The sequence below is a fragment of the Quercus suber genome, unplaced genomic scaffold (assembly GCF_002906115.3).
Source record: "Quercus suber isolate HL8 unplaced genomic scaffold, Cork oak 2.0 scaffold_37, whole genome shotgun sequence".
Classification (NCBI taxonomy): domain Eukaryota; kingdom Viridiplantae; phylum Streptophyta; class Magnoliopsida; order Fagales; family Fagaceae; genus Quercus; species Quercus suber.
In genome coordinates, this window is record NW_027069502.1 from 485,813 (window position 1) to 502,750 (window position 16,938).

At 32.3% G+C, this 16,938-nt stretch overlaps 2 pseudogenes; one reads left to right on the forward strand and one right to left on the reverse strand.

The window, feature by feature from the left end:
- Positions 1–1,585: 1,585 nt before the first annotated feature.
- On the reverse strand, positions 1,586–9,623 carry LOC112028900 (beta-amyrin 16-alpha-hydroxylase CYP87D16-like; annotated as a pseudogene).
- Positions 9,624–15,761: 6,138 nt separating this feature from the next.
- LOC112028916 (beta-amyrin 28-monooxygenase-like) lies at positions 15,762–16,938 on the forward strand (annotated as a pseudogene).

Consider the following 16,938-nt stretch of genomic DNA (forward strand, 5'->3'; position numbering starts at 1 on the left):
TCTCACTCAATTACAAGAAACTACGTCCATGCGTATATACACATAAGTTGCCCAATTTACTATAGATATGTAATGTAACCAAAAAAACATAACAATTATTTTATTGTAATGTTTTAAGACTATCTTTTATTCTTTCAATTATTATCATTCGCAATGTTAAATCTCCTCTAATTTTTTCATTAAACAGTTTGAGACTTAATCAAACATTGACAAGCAATTGGAAAGTTAACAACAACACCAATGCCTTAACAACAAAAAGACTTAATTCCAAATAAAAGATATTTTAAAAAATTAATTCCATATATTACACGCTCGTAAATCAAACCCATTTTCATGGGATAAGCAAATAAAAGAAAATTCTATTATTCTAGCCATAATATTTTTTATTTTTATGGGTTAAAAATTGCATAGTTTATTTTTGTTATAAATAAGTACTTTCTTTTTCTTTTTTCAGAGGACATCTGGGCACTAATATTTTTTCAGAGAATAAATTTAAAATTTTGCAATAAGGTGGCTCTGCGCCTGATCCCTTTCTCTTTTCAATCTATGTACATATTTTTTTGAAACATCTTATTTTATTTGTTGGTGTTTTGGTTACTTTATAAACATAAAAAAGACTTTGTAGACTTTCATAGTAGAAGAACCTTAATACACAATCTCACTTCCTTCGTTTCTCATCACAATCTACAACACAAATTCTTATTAACACAAATTAAACCGTCTTTAAAGAGCAAGAGATTTTGAATAGATTGTAGATTGATATGTGTTATCTATAATTCCACAGGGTGATTAAAATATATAGATTATCATAGATATATAGATTATCATACAATGAAAGGAGATTAAAACCATCACTTTCTACACTACATCAGAGTTTTATGAGTTGAATGGTATTTGGGAACCATTGGAGCCACCACATATTCAGCCATGGACGCTTGAAATCAGTTGGAGCTCGATTGTGGATCCAGGGGATTGGATAAAGAATTCGTAGAGTTGGTTGTTAGCAAGAACTTGGAAAGCTCAACCATATATATAGATACTACTAGGCTTGGAGGTTTATGTGAGTACTATGTAGTGTAACTATCTATATCTAATGGATCATTTTTGGCAGTAAGGCTACAAAGAGCTTTTTTTTAACTAAGATATTGAGTTTCTTCAATAACACATTTTTGTGTTATGGCTAAATTTTGATTGTGTGTGGGGGGTTTTCAATTGTGTTTTTATATGCTTTTATCCGTTCTTAAGTTTATTAGTTAATCACTTAAGCTTGCATAATTGGACTTAATTGTTATATTAGTCTAAAATTAACTTAATTGTAATTGGGGTTAAAATTTGGTAATACTTGCTAGTTTGTAGGTTGCCTGATTTTCTCACTATAGAATAATTAGACTCACAAACTAATAAGCTAAGCTTTACTTTTGATTAACTAAATCAACCTTAAGAAAACAAAAGGCATACCAGATAACTAAACCTGCAATTTTTCACTCCAAACATATGTAAAGAGGATTGTATACAAAGTTGTTTCTCAAAAAAAAAAAAAAAAAAAAAAAAAAAAGGATTGTCCACAAATTAGAGATTGAATAACTAAACAAACATTTAACTGTATTATATGCCAAGTCAATATATAACAAAACAAAAGTCCCACATATATACATATCTTCAATGGTGCTTTTCCATGAGCTTGATGTGCAAGCCCTTCCCAAATCCGATCAATGGATCTCGACACATGTCACCGCCCCTGATTTTCATCCACCTACAGATAAAAGAATTTAATTGTAACTATTTAATACACATTAAAAGTGTATTTTGAGAGAGAGAGAGAGAGAGAGAGAGAGAGAGAGAGAGAGAGAGAGAGAGAGAGAAGACTCTGTTAATATATATATATATATATATTAAATTTGAAATAGAAATCATATTCTAACATAAATAAGTGTATATCTATATGAATGTCATTTTTGGAGACTTGAACCCCGACCTATGTCCCTCAATTCCACAAGAACTTATACTTGTAGAGTGACCATCAAGCTAATGGTATGCAACGGTTAGGCTAAGGGTATTGATAGAACGTAAGAAGAGAAAAAAAGTACCTATATTTTGTCACCAAAAATGGAGAAAGACGGCAATAAAAACCCTAGTATACTCAGCACCAGCACATTGCTTCATTCCTTCTCTGAAAGGCATGAAATTCTTGGACATTTCATTTGATTTGCAGTCCTATATAATTAATCATGACATAGAATGATATCAATCCAAAATGGACTCAGAAAAAATTGTTAAAAAAACGTGAAAAAAGGCTTTCCAAACAACAAAAAGGATTTTATAAAAAATGTAGAAGAAAATTTTGATGGCTCCTCTCTTCAAGCAAAAGAAAAATAATAACTTTTTTTTTTTTTTGAAACAAGAAAAATGATAATTAGGTGTGCTAATGATCTATCTTTTAACCAAAGGTTGGACAAAGGAATACTTGGCAGAAAAATTACTTAATTATTGCTGATTAAACATTATATTAAAAAAAGAAAAAAGATTTTGAGTTGCAATTAGTTGCTCAATATAAATTAGCATTTAGTAGTAAACCAAATTGGTCAAAAAAAAATCTAACTTGATTAAAATTAAAATTCATTATTGGAATCTATTTAATTTTCACCTTAAAACGTTGTGGATTAAAAGCAAGTGGATCGTTGAATATTTCTGAGTTTAAATGAAGAGCAAGAGTGGCTATCAATATAGAGTCCAAATCTACTGTCCCACTTTTCATGCTCCACTCTATACTCTACCAATAAATACTTGTCATGTATTCACTTAATTAATTAAATACTACTACTAATTAATAAATGTAGTATTAATAAGTCAATAATAATAGTATTTAATTAATTAGGTAAACACGTGGTAAATATTTATTAGTAGAGTATAGAGTAGAGCAGAAAAAGTGGGACAGAAGATTTGGACTCATCAATATAGGCCAACAAGTTGGAATTGTGTAGCCTGCGAATGATATATACTACTTAGAAGCTGAAATATAGTGAATGATTTCTTATTCATGTTGAAAATTCTTATGCAAATAAATTCCTTAAAAAATTACCATTTACTTGGATATCCCTCAGTGTTCGTCGAAACATGCCAGGAGCGAAATTTCCCAACCTCAATACTTCGTTGACAGCCAATAAATCCAAGAATCAAGTTATAACTCATAAATATCAAAACTAAGAGTGATATATATATATATATATATAAGTGTAAATTGCAAAGTATATCCATAAAGTTTGGAGTTTGGATTTTACACCCTAAAATTTAAGAAATTAAATTATACATTAAAAAGTTTGGTTCCGTTTGCAAAATCTTACCATCTGTTAGTTTTGGGAAGCTGGTTTGGCAAACACATCAGAATGACAGCGTGTCACTTAACGACTTAAACAAATTGAAGGTGAGGTTTTGCTACCGGAACCAAACTTCAAGGTGTAAAGTTTAGTTTCTCAAACTATACATATAAAGGGAGAGAGGCTATTAAACATACCTGAAGTGTATAAGCCATCGACTTATATTCATTCCATGATAATGATGAATCCAGTTTCTCTCTCTGAAATGTCTTCATGCTCAACCTAAGAAATTAACATAACAGTTATGCAAGTTTTTTGTTTTTTTTGTGGGGGGGGGGGGTTGTGAATCATGTTTTTGTGTGTGTGTGTCTCTAATTTTACTAAAAATGCTTTAAAAAGAAAGAATTTACAACCAGTTGTTCCAACAAATGAGGGTAGTCATCCAGCAATTTCAGTGTCAGTGTAGTCATTATAGAAATCGTATCGGACATAGCAAGTAGAAGGGCAAAAATCATCTGAACTACGAATTCTGCAGTTAGAAAATCCTCAACCCTCATGTTGTGAATGACAGTGTCAAGGAAGTCTCCTGGACTACGCTTCTCCGGCAATGCAAGCCTCTGCTTGAACACCTTCCTAATCATATTTAGAGCCTTCTCCCGGTTCTGATGAACAAGTAACAAATTAGGACAACAATTACAAATGGAATACTATCATGGCTATCATTTATTATAACATCGACATTATTCAAACTAAATGATCAAGTTCAGCGCTTTTCTTAATAATTTACTACTTTAATTTCAAACCATATAGAAATTTTATTATCTTTTTATAGACCTATCCTCTCTATCTCCGTCACCTTTAAAACATTAAACTTCCAATCATAACGTAAGACTAGCATTAATTGAAAAAAATTGTAGTGATTACCTTCATGCATTTGTGGTAAACAGTACCTGGAATGTTCAAGGGAAAAGACATTAGGGTCCATAGCAATGAGAAGTAGAAATCAGTTATGTTCTCTGATGATTGCTGGGGATCATAACTAATCAGCTGCTTTGCACCAAACTCAAGTGCCATCTGCATTGTCCAAAATACTCTTAAGTTAATTATATGATAATCATTATAATTAGTATTTACAGCAAATTAACATAAGTGCAGCTAATGAATTCCCATAGAACATATATTAATTATTCATTTTAGGAAATGTTTTGTGGAAAATTGAAAAAGATATAAAAACAAGTTCCTCACTTTTTCATTTTTTCCATTATAAGGTTCTTAAACTGATTTATTAATTGATGTCTTAAGGGTATACATTAGTAAAACCAAATTATCATTACAAATAAGCAACTATGAGCTTAGGAGCGTGATAATTGATCCTTGATAAAGGTATGCATGGTAATTTAGGTAAAATAATTAATAAAGTATAGAGCCTTTTTTGAGCAAGAGATGGTTTTTTATTCTGTATATCTATGTGAGAGAGAGAGCGAGAGAGAGAGAGAGAGAGAGAGAGTAAATAAACAAGTAATATATAGCTTAACATCCGGAAAGGGATTCACTATTGAGGGGAGACTGTGAGAGTCCAGTACATGTAGGTTCATTTAGTTCTTGTATGCATGGAGCTATGTCGATAAGCATATAGACGAGTTTTTTTTTTTTTTTTAATCAGAAACGTTTTAATCATAGGACTTTACTTTTGATGGTCTTCACTATTTAGTGGATTTGTTCTAGGTCTTTTTGATGGCCTTCACTATTTAGTCAATGACTCTAAAATATTTAACAATGATACCCAGCCTGATCCCATAAAATTTGTGTGCAGTATGTGAGGTTTATCTTTTCCAAGTAATAGAGCTGTTAAGACGTAGAGTTGCAAAATTGTTATGTACTTACAGTCGCAGATGCATATTTGACATCAATTGATGCCTGGCAAGACCAATTGTCTAGGGCAACACTGACCATCTCTTCCATTTGTAGGAGCAACTTTTCCTTGAGGGCATTGACACCAAAATGATTCAAAGCCATGGACCTCACATACTTATGTATGTGGGCTACATTAATGCCAGCACCCACTTTTCCCTATAGGTTAGCCAATGAATCTAAATACCATTGGTCAAATAGTTTCCCATCTTGTTGAAATATTTAGTGGTTGAAATTTGGGTCTGCTGACACTATGATTGGCCTGCCAGCCACACTGGTCTTAAAAATTAGACCATATCTACAAAAACATGAAAATGTTCATTTCTTTCTTTTACCAAAATTTGAGTTAATTTTTTTTTTTTTTTTTGAATTACCTTTGAATTCTTTTCTTCATAAATGGGATCATATCCAAAGAGTAACCACCTTCTAGTAACTGGAAGGTCTCACCAATGAGAGGTAAGCCCATGGAAGTAGGAGGGAGAACTCCCTTGCATGTAGGATTATACCATTTGTATATCCAATGCACAAACCATGCAACAATGACTGCTAAAACCCAAGATCCAACAAGCCACAGCAACATGATCCTGAAAAAAATCATAACAATGATGACATTAGCACAAGGAATTGAGACAGAGAGATATAAGAGAAGAGTCTTGCAAATTATGCAGACCCCAAATGAAATGTCACCTTAAAATCCAATATGGATGTACTTTGTATGCTGTGTACACTCAAAACATGTAGAGCACAATGGATAGAGTCAAATGACAGTTCTGCCCTGCCCATCCCCCTCACCTTTTTTGGATTGCTCATACATAGTTAATCCATATGATTCCCAAAATAAATAAACAATCCATCTACCAAAACATACATGTTTAGTATTTAGGAACACTGCAACAATGTTGATTTTTTTCGAGGGTCAAAACCCTTGAAAAAAGTATTAAAAGCCCTCAAAAGATATTATGTTGAGGGTTTAAATGACCCTTGATGACCTTTGAAACAAATTCCCTCAAAACAGAAATTTCTACGGCCTTCGTGACCCTTGAAACTAAAATTTCAATAGCCTACATGACCCTCGAAACAAATGTTTTTTCTTTATCAAGGAGTGGCAACCTTTGAAAAATTTAAAAGGGATAAAAGAACAATAACCTTTTTTTGAGGGTCTCCAACGCTCAAAATAAGGTTTTTCTCTTTTTAAAAAAAATAAAAAATAAAAACCACAGCCATGCACATAAACTTTAAAGAACCACATATTAAAAAATCTATATTATACCAAAACACAAATATCAAAACAAAATTCAATTAGCTTTCCAAGTTACTAAATTCTTCATTCATGTAGACATTTTCATATTAACATAAAGGAACTTAGTAGTTTAACTAGATAAAGGAGAAAAAAAAGGAAGAAGAAGAAGAGAAATGAATCAATACAAGAATCATGCATGATCAAAATCCTAATCTTAATATTATTCTATTTCAATGCAAAACAACTTGATGTACTAATGTTTAAAGGGCCTCACATAAAGGATCCTGCCTTCTCCTGGTACTTCTCAAAGACCGATGCATAGCCACCAACTTTCCCTTGCATTAAGAATTGCAAGGAAATAGACAAATCAATTAATCATGCACATGTTAAATGGTTGAGGTGTTTGATTGAAAAATTGTCATGCAATGAAGTCCATATTGACAAGAACAAGAAGATGTAAGTTCAATAATCAAATCTCTGCAATCAGGTAAATATCTTGACCCAAAATGTACTGCCAACATTATCTATATGGTATTTATCAATAAAAATCTTATTCATTCAAAGCAAATATTTGACTCACTCCCAATTCTTAAAGGCATCATGCAAATAGGTCGAGTTCTCTCTTATAAAATGCATAATACAAATAGTTAAGTACATTTGAAATAAGATTAGACAAGTATGAACACGCATATATGACAAAGCATAGTAATCATGGCATCCCATACCAAAGACACCCATTCCACTAAAAACCTCTTTCTCTTTCACATCTTAGAATGCAAAAGACTGCCAAAAGCACACATCCAATCTCTTCAATTCAACCATGAATGATTTTGTGAAGTACACAGAACTCAGGAAAAGGCTGAAGAGGCTGCCTTGGTTTATGACAAAGTTGCTATTCGAATCAAAGGCCTAGATGCACAAGCCAATTTCTAAGGTAATGAACAGAGTCTAAAGATAACTTACATCATCCAAATTATTCTCTACTGTACCCCACTCATTTGTTCTAATGTCACTACTCACTACTTTCATCAGCTACCAAAAGAAAGAACATCAACAATAAAATTTTCAAGATAAGAATTACAAAAGCAAACTAGTACCTATCTATTTTATCCACATAAACAGCTCAACAAGTCATTCCAAATTTATCCAATATTACTAAAACATTATATTGGGTTTTAATATCAAATTCCAGAAACTCAAATTAAAACCTTCAAAAAAGGTTGAATGATGTAGGGTACTACTTTTATGGGGAAATTGCTGTTGACAAAGATCAATTTAAAACTGAAATACTTGTGAAGACAGAGCAAATAAAAAAAATACAGCTGTGAATGCATGTATGCAAGCAAGCTCATGAATTTACTACCGACATCACTAGACGCATACACTGAAGATTAAAAGCTATAACTGAAGTAAAAGTTGAATTTTACTAAGTTAAAGTCAAGGAGTACTTACACTGCCAAGTCCTCTGCAAAAGGCACCTGCTCATTGAGAAGAATAGATATAGAAGCAAGAAATAAAGAAATAAACTAGAAAATTGCTTCCCTCCAATCTTTATTCTTCTCTGTAAACTGAACCTTAAAATGTGAAGAAAGAAAGATGATGTCTGCAACAACCAAAAACAAAAAAGCATGAGTGATCTAAAAAATTTGTTAGAGCCAAATCTTGAAACCAGTTATCTTTCATTTTCAGTTTATCATCCACTTGACTTGAGTTAGTAGAATGGCATTATTTCTAAGTGCTAAGTACTACCCATTCTGTGTCTACCATTCCATCAACAACCAAATGGACTTTATATACCAAAGTAAGTAGAAGAGTCAGAGACATATAGATACCCTCATTATTTAAAATACTACTACTACTACTACAACAAAAGTGTAGTACCACTCAGTTAATGTCAAATGGCAAATGGACACTAGAGATGTGAACAAAAAAGAATCACAAACACATGAAAACTTACATTTTTCATTCTGGTGTCGTACTTAGAATGGATTTTCTTTTGGGGACAAAAATGGCTCGAAACCGAATGAGTTTTGATCATTAATTATTGAATACATAATAACCAGTTGAGAAATGTTTTTATTCGTTTGTTTTTATATATATGTAGAAAATACTAAGATCACATATGTCTTCAAGTAGGGAAAAGCAGTAAACGAATGATGCAGCGCGCGCGCGCGCACATATATATATGATGTGACATATATAGGTTGAAACTTTCCTGCTGATTTATCATTTTATGTCATTTCTTGGTTCTGTCCTAGGTTGTGCGACATATACAATCTATTGATCCCGCCAAAGACCGAATCACCAACAGAAGGTGATCTTTCTTTTTGTCTTTTATGTAAATGTACAAGCAGTGATAAGATGTAAAAGTTGTATAATGGATATGGGAGATCTCACTGTTTTAAACAATGTCATTGATACATCAGTAAACAAAGGCAGTTATATAAGCAAATGTCCAGATTTAAGCACAGTCAAGACATAGCCAAATACTTCCCCCCATGAAAGATCACAACGTAGGAGAACTCAACACCAGTAGACTCTATAACACAATCTTGCTGAACTCATTGAAACACATTAATACAATAAACCAAAAAGGTACACATAAAAGCAATGAAACACTTACCAGAACAGCTATTAATTTGCCAGCAGGACTAATAGTTCAAATGCTTGACACAAAGCGACAATGACCTTAGTTAAGTAGTCCTTTCCCACAAAATCAATACTGTGGAATAAAAAAGAAAAAAAAAATTCAACTTAATAATTCATAACAATGGTGTTTCCAACCCTAAATTTTTTTTGGTTAAAGCATTAATAAATACCCTTAAAATTTTGAAGAAAATAAATTAGTCAATACGCAATAAAAAATTCAAATCTACATGCACAACTAAAAACATATAACAAGCTGTAAATTTTTTTTCCCATCAAAATATATGTAGCCTACATAAAACATAATCATAGACCACAAAAAGACTAGTATAGCTATCAGCATTTCAAAATCGGCTCAATTCGCGCCGATTCGGGTCGCATCGGCCGGAGACCGAGACGGCCGAAACAGGCCGAAATCGGCCTTGAATCATGCCGGTGAGGATTCGCCGGAGTCATAGTATGAAGTAAAGGTCCTGAAGGAGTAGTTTTCCATGGGTTGATCGTAGAGTGGAAGATTTTTCTTTTTTGTTTTGGAAAGAGGAGAGGAGAGTGGGTGTGCGTTTTGCTATGAGTTATGATGGGAAGGACTTTTTGAGGAGAGTGGGTTTATAAAAGTAGACATTTATTATTTAATTTATCTGAAATTTATTGATTTGTATACATTTTAATTTTTCTAAAGCTATTATTATTATTATTATACTATAATTAATGTGTTATCTTTAATTTATTTAACAAAAGTAAATGGTTTGTACGATTCGCAAACAACGATCCTTCACCCCCAGACTGGATATTAGCCTTTTCGTGTCTTGATTCTATTCTCTTTTCCCTAATGGCGACTATGCATTTAAGCTACAAGATTGTATGCAATCTTTAAAAGCAAGGAAAACATTTCTATATTCAAGAGTTCTCATAAAGAATTACGTACCTTTCATATTTTTAAGAGAAATTAATTTACATTGTATTGTGAAACTGTCATCATGGTCTTGATATTCAATAATATTGGCTATAGATTATATATTTTGTGCCCTTGGTGTGGGGCGTTGAATTATATATGAATATATAGGTAGGACTTAATTAGGAGCCTAACCTGATGTTTTTCCATGCTTGCATGTCTGTGTAAATAACATATCAAGGCCTCAACATGGTAGGACATTTTTTGTATGTGGTTCGGGCCGTTCGGCTTTTAAAGAGGAGAAGCTACCGGGATCTTGTTAGAAACTATAGGGTGCTTGAGCTTTTGTTCAATCTTGTGAAGCAACTATTGCCTCTTAAAAATTAAGTAACCAAAAGGTTACTTCTTAAAATAGTAAAACTTTCACAATAGGCAATGTCAACAATATTGTGAAGCAACTTCTACTTTTTAAAAATTAAGGAGCCAGAAGGTTACTTCTTAAAATAGTAAAACTTTCACTCCTTTTGCACTAAAAGTAGTATTGAATAACAACATTGAATTCCTTTAAAGGATTTATTCGTTAGGTCAAATAGTAATATTATGGACAATTTTTATATTTTTATTTTTAAAATATTTGACATTACTTGTTGTGATTAGAGTAATATCAATTTTACATATTCTACCACTAATATCACTTTTATTATGCGTAAATCACAACAAATCATTTCAGCATTTAAGAGAAAAATTGTATTCTTAAACTTATTGTTAAGACAATCATGTCACTGTCATTTATATGAAGAAATAACTGTCACAACATTATTTTTTGATTCTTGTCTTGTTAGCCATAAATGGCATATGTTCCATTCCAATCCCTAGTTTTAATTTGTGTAGAGCTTGGTCGTCTCTCTCTCTCTCTCTCTCTCTCTCTCTCTCTCTCTCTCTCTCTCTCTCTTTGAGACCAATTTAAAGAATTAAAAGTTATTCATTTAAATACTAAGTGATATTTAATGTAATTATACCAAAAAAAAAAAAAAAAAAAATCTACAAACTGTTAGGTTCTAAGACATTAGTAACTAAATGTATTAGAACTTCATTTTGTATATGTTGGCAAACCATGATCAAAACAATAAGTCTAGGTTTAGGCTTGCTCAAAGTTTATTTGTTATAGTTTGAATCGAGCAGAAATTTATTGTGCAAAATTGCAAAACTCGATCGATCGAAAGTAAGGCTCGATTAATCAAGAATCACAGATCAGAAAATTTTGCATAAATTTCAAATGCAGCCCAAGCCCATATGACGTGTAGGGTTAAGTGTTTTACTTCCAGTATAAAAGGAAAAACCTAGTCATGTTTTGAAGTCTTTGAATAATGTGTGTTTGCTCTTTTGTGAGGTTTAAGAGGTGTTTACCTTAGAACACACAGAAAGCTCTACCAATATCAAGATTTGGTGGTGATTCAATTGCTGCATAAAGAACCTTCAAAGAAAAACAAAACCTTTGAGAGGTGTCTCAAAGCCACAAGTAGGAGAATTTGTGTTGTAGCAGATTTAAGAAAGAAGTAGTCTATAGATTCGGAGTTAGCATGTGGTCGTGGTAGTAAGTTTTCTACTTGAGGTAGCATTAGGATATTAGTGGTCTAAGTCCTTTTGTAAAACTTCAATTCTTTAATAGTGGATCTGTTTTTACCTTGAGGATAGCTACGTCAAATCCTCCCCAAGTTTTTTACCGGTTTGATTTTCCTGGATCATCAGTTCTTTGTATTCTTTATATTTTCCATTTTATGTTTATTTGTGTTTAACCTAATCTTGAATAACAATCTTGTTAATCAATTTAGTTTAATATTAGATTAAACTTATTGTGACAAGGGGTCTAAAAACCTAACACAAACAAAAAAAAGCTTATTCATAATATTGTATTTATCTATTGAGATATTTCTAACATGAGTGATCTTTTTTTTTTTTTTTTTAGAGCCAAAACTCAAGTTATGAATGAAACTGTAGCAGTTAGATAGATACTGAGCACAATATATATGAATTTCTATTATTTTGGTTAATGTGTTCTCATAAATATTCAAATTATAATATGGTAGGGACAAACTAAAAAAAATTTAGTGCAAGACATGCTAGCGGAGGACTTAAAATTCCTCAATAGTTCATTTAAAAGTTATGTTCTGTTTTAAGATTAAAGAAACAAAGTAGCATTTAAAAAATCTAAAAACAAAAAGTAGACAAGGGTATTTAATAACTAAAGATATTTTTTGGGTAGGCCGGGGGGACGACTACCCCACCTCGACCCCGCCTTGGCTCCTCCCTTGACTATAATATATTTGAAACACTGGTGGTATCAATCTCAGGCTTGATTTCGGCTATCAATTTGGCTTTTTGGGTTGTACGATTCGTATATTTTCATGATCCTTCACCACCTGCATTGTTCGTTGCCTTCTGTGTCTTCATGCTCTTCTTCTCCCTCCTGGTGTCTGTGTTTCTGTGCTGCAAGATCGTTTCCACTCTTTGTAACTCTAAGAACAAAAACAAGATCGTGCCCTTTAGTTCCACCAATATTGACATGGTTACACCACTGATTTAGAACCAAGGAACAAAAGTTCTATATTTCCAGGGTTCTCATGAAGAATGACTACCGTACCATTCATATATCGCAGATGTTTAGATCTTTAAAAGAGAAATTGTGAAAATATACATTGAGGTCGACCATAACTAATATGTTTAATCAACCCAAAAAGTTAGAACTAAAGCTTTGTTCGAGTTGTTATTGTGAAAATTTACGTTTTATTGTAAAACCATGGCCATAACATGCGATAATGAATGCATATTTTGTACCCTGGTGGGGTGTTGAATTATATATGATTTCATGAATATAGGGTGAAAATATATTATAATGTTGTGCTGCTTGTACACTCCTTGAAATATGAATTGAAAAATACTCACCTAAATCTTCCACATTTGCATATTTTACAATTCTTGTCCAGTAAAACACACACACACAGATATATATTGTTGATATGACTTGTAGTTGGAACAACATCACAACATTGATATCATTATTATTTTTTTAAGTTAGAGTTTGCCATTAAAATCACTATTATGTAATAATTTTGTTTCCAATCACAACATAACATTTTAGTCTTGTACTTTTATTTAAATCCATAATACAACTCTAATAATTTAAGTTTCTATCAATTCCATTTTTCATTTTAAAAAAATTTAATACATTGTTTTCCAAATATTTGAATTAAATTAAACATTTGCGTATTTCATATTATATATATATATATATATATTCTTATATAATACGGTGTTATTTCATGATCCTTCACCACCTGCATTGTTCGTTGCCTTCTGTGTCTTCATGCTCTTCTTCTCCCTCCTGGTGTCTGTGTTTCTGTGCTGCAAGATCGTTTCCACTCTTTGTAACTCTAAGAACAAAAACAAGATCGTGCCCTTTAGTTCCACCAATATTGACATGGTTACACCACTGATTTAGAACCAAGGAACAAAAGTTCTATATTTCCAGGGTTCTCATGAAGAATGACTACCGTACCATTCATATATCGCAGATGTTTAGATCTTTAAAAGAGAAATTGTGAAAATATACATTGAGGTCGACCATAACTAATATGTTTAATCAACCCAAAAAGTTAGAACTAAAGCTTTGTTCGAGTTGTTATTGTGAAAATTTACGTTTTATTGTAAAACCATGGCCATAACATGCGATAATGAATGCATATTTTGTACCCTGGTGGGGTGTTGAATTATATATGATTTCATGAATATAGGGTGAAAATATATTATAATGTTGTGCTGCTTGTACACTCCTTGAAATATGAATTGAAAAATACTCACCTAAATCTTCCACATTTGCATATTTTACAATTCTTGTCCAGTAAAACACACACACACAGATATATATTGTTGATATGACTTGTAGTTGGAACAACATCACAACATTGATATCATTATTATTTTTTTAAGTTAGAGTTTGCCATTAAAATCACTATTATGTAATAATTTTGTTTCCAATCACAACATAACATTTTAGTCTTGTACTTTTATTTAAATCCATAATACAACTCTAATAATTTAAGTTTCTATCAATTCCATTTTTCATTTTAAAAAAATTTAATACATTGTTTTCCAAATATTTGAATTAAATTAAACATTTGCGTATTTCATATTATATATATATATATATATATTCTTATATAATACGGTGTTATATAATTTTTTTTCCAAAACTTTGAATTAAATTAAACATTACGTAAGTAATTAATCCAAAGAATATAACACGTAACACAATGATATCTCTTATAAATCTATGTGCATACTTTACCAATAAATAAATTAGTAATGAGAAATTGACTCAAATTGTAACTTCTCTTTAGAATTGGATACAGAATGATTCAAATCCCAGAGGAGGTTGTGCATTTAATCATTTAGCTTCGTGGCTATTGCTACTAGATTTTTATACAGGGAAAACAATTTTTTATTTTAGAGGGATGAATCCTAGCGAGGCTGTGCTCAATAGTTTATAGGGTTCGTTAGGATCTTAATGTTGGCGTATTCCGTGCCAAATTTTCATGTATTTTTATGTTACTATATTTATTACATCATGTACAATTGTGAGGTAAATTGTATTGGTTTGAGAAATCAAAGAGTAGAAATTGTTGCTTTGATGTCCAAAATCTCAACTGAGTGAGATCACAATATATGTCAAGTGACATGATAGGTGAGATTCAGAGTTTGAACAATAGTTGAACCAGCAATCTCGCCTCTCTCTTTGTCAAGCGAGATTGATAGAATTTGAGAAAATTTTCTTGCTCTCATCTCTACCATACTTATCTAATTAAATCTCTAATATGCCCCTCAAATCCCACAAGATAAATAAAAAATTCCCATTGTGAAGAGCTAGAGAGCAACTCTAGCTTTACCCTAAAGCCAAAAACTCATTTGTTTTCTCTATCTTCTCTCCCTCTCCAAATTTCAAATTATTTGATTTGGACTGTATTTATCTAGATTACACCCTTTTCTTTCTCTTTTTTATTTATTTATTTATTTTTTATTTTTTTTATTTTATTCTATAAATAGCCTTCCATTTTTTTTTTCAATTTTCTTGAAGCAAGCCCTCTAGATCATAACTAAAAATGACTCACAAAGATAAACTTATCAATCTAAATTTATTAATAAATTTTTTGTATCCATTTTCAGAATTTAGAACAAAAAACACTAGGTACTCTATTTAACATTTGATTTTTATATATGAAAAAAGTTACTTTCCTAATAATATGCTCACAATCTTTCCCACAATCTTTAATTTTCTTTTTATGAAAATGTCACTAAACTCATTTTACTGCAAATAAAAATGCCAAAAAGTTGTTTTCTTATTTTGTTTTTATTCTCACATTTTTTATGTATTGAAACTGAAAATGATAACAAAAAAAAAAAAAAAACCTAACTATGCAAGTTTTTCACCCGTGGATCGCACAAAAAATAAGAATTGAAAACAGAATACACCCCGTTTTCAGAAGAACTAACCAATGGCTTATATTTTCTTTATTCTCCCATCCCACAAATGGTTCATTATGGCTTTTAGAATTATGGGTTGTTTCTAGAAGATTCAAACAAATCATGGCTATGGTTTCTAGAATGACCATTGTTTTTGCCTATATACACTCACATATTGTCTTTTGCAAAAAGGTGCCACTAAAAGCCATTTTATACGTAAGTACCAACTGCTTCATCAACCATGGAGCTTTTCTTCCTTTGTGGTTTGATACTCTCAGTTTTCCTCGTTTCTCTTTGTTGTGTTGTATTCCTTCTGTACCAAAATTCCTATGCTTCACTTCCAAATCTTCCAAGGGGGAAGATGGGCTTACCTTTCATTGGTGAGAGCCTTGAGTTTCTCTCCACCGGAAGAAAGGGTCACCCAGAAAAGTTCATATATGATAGAATGGCTAAATTCTCTTCCCAAGTCTTCAAGACTTCAATCCTTGGAGAGCCAGTGGCTGTTATGTGTGGTTCGGCCGGGAACAAGTTCTTGTTTTCCAATGAAAACAAGCTTGTCACGACTTGGTGGCCGAATTCTGTGAACAAAATCTTCCCTTCCACTCAAAAATCCTCTTCCAGTAAAGAATCCAAGAATCTGAGAAAGCTATTACCAAACATCATGAAAGCAGAGGCCTTGCAAAGATATATAGGTATCATGGACACTATTGCACAAAGACACTTTGAGGCTGGTTGGGATGGCAAACAAGAAGTGATTGTGTTTCCACTTGCGAAGAGCTACACCTTTTGGTTGGCCTGCAAGCTGTTCTTGAGCATTGAAGATCCAAAGCATGTTGCAAAATTTGAAGATCCTTTCAGTTGTTTGGCTTCTGGGGTCATTTCTATTCCCGCAAAATTTTCCAGGGACAGCATTCAACCGTGCTATTAAGGCTTCAAACTTAATAAGGAAGGAGTTGAAGGCTATCATTAAGCAGAGGAAGATTGATTTGGCTGAGAACAAAGCATCTCCTACACAGGATATATTGTCACATATGTTGCTCACCTCTGATGAGAATGGACTGTACATGAATGAGATGGACATAGCTGACAAGATTATTGGTTTGCTTATAGGTGGACATGACACAGCAAGCGCAGCTATTACTTTTGTTGTCAAGTATCTTGCAGAATTTCCTGATATCTACAATGAGGTCCTTGATGATGCTACAAAATTATACCACCTTAAATTGTCCATATGGCTCGTCTACAGAAAGAGAAGAAAGATAAGAAAAATGAGCATAGTCAAGTTGTGTCGTCCCTTCTTTGGGAACGGACGATTAATGTCTCGTCCGTGGTTCCTTTGGGGCGGACAAGGATGGTCTCGTCCGCCACAAAGGACGGACGAGGAAAGCATGGTCATGCCATGGCTCGTCCGTCCTTAA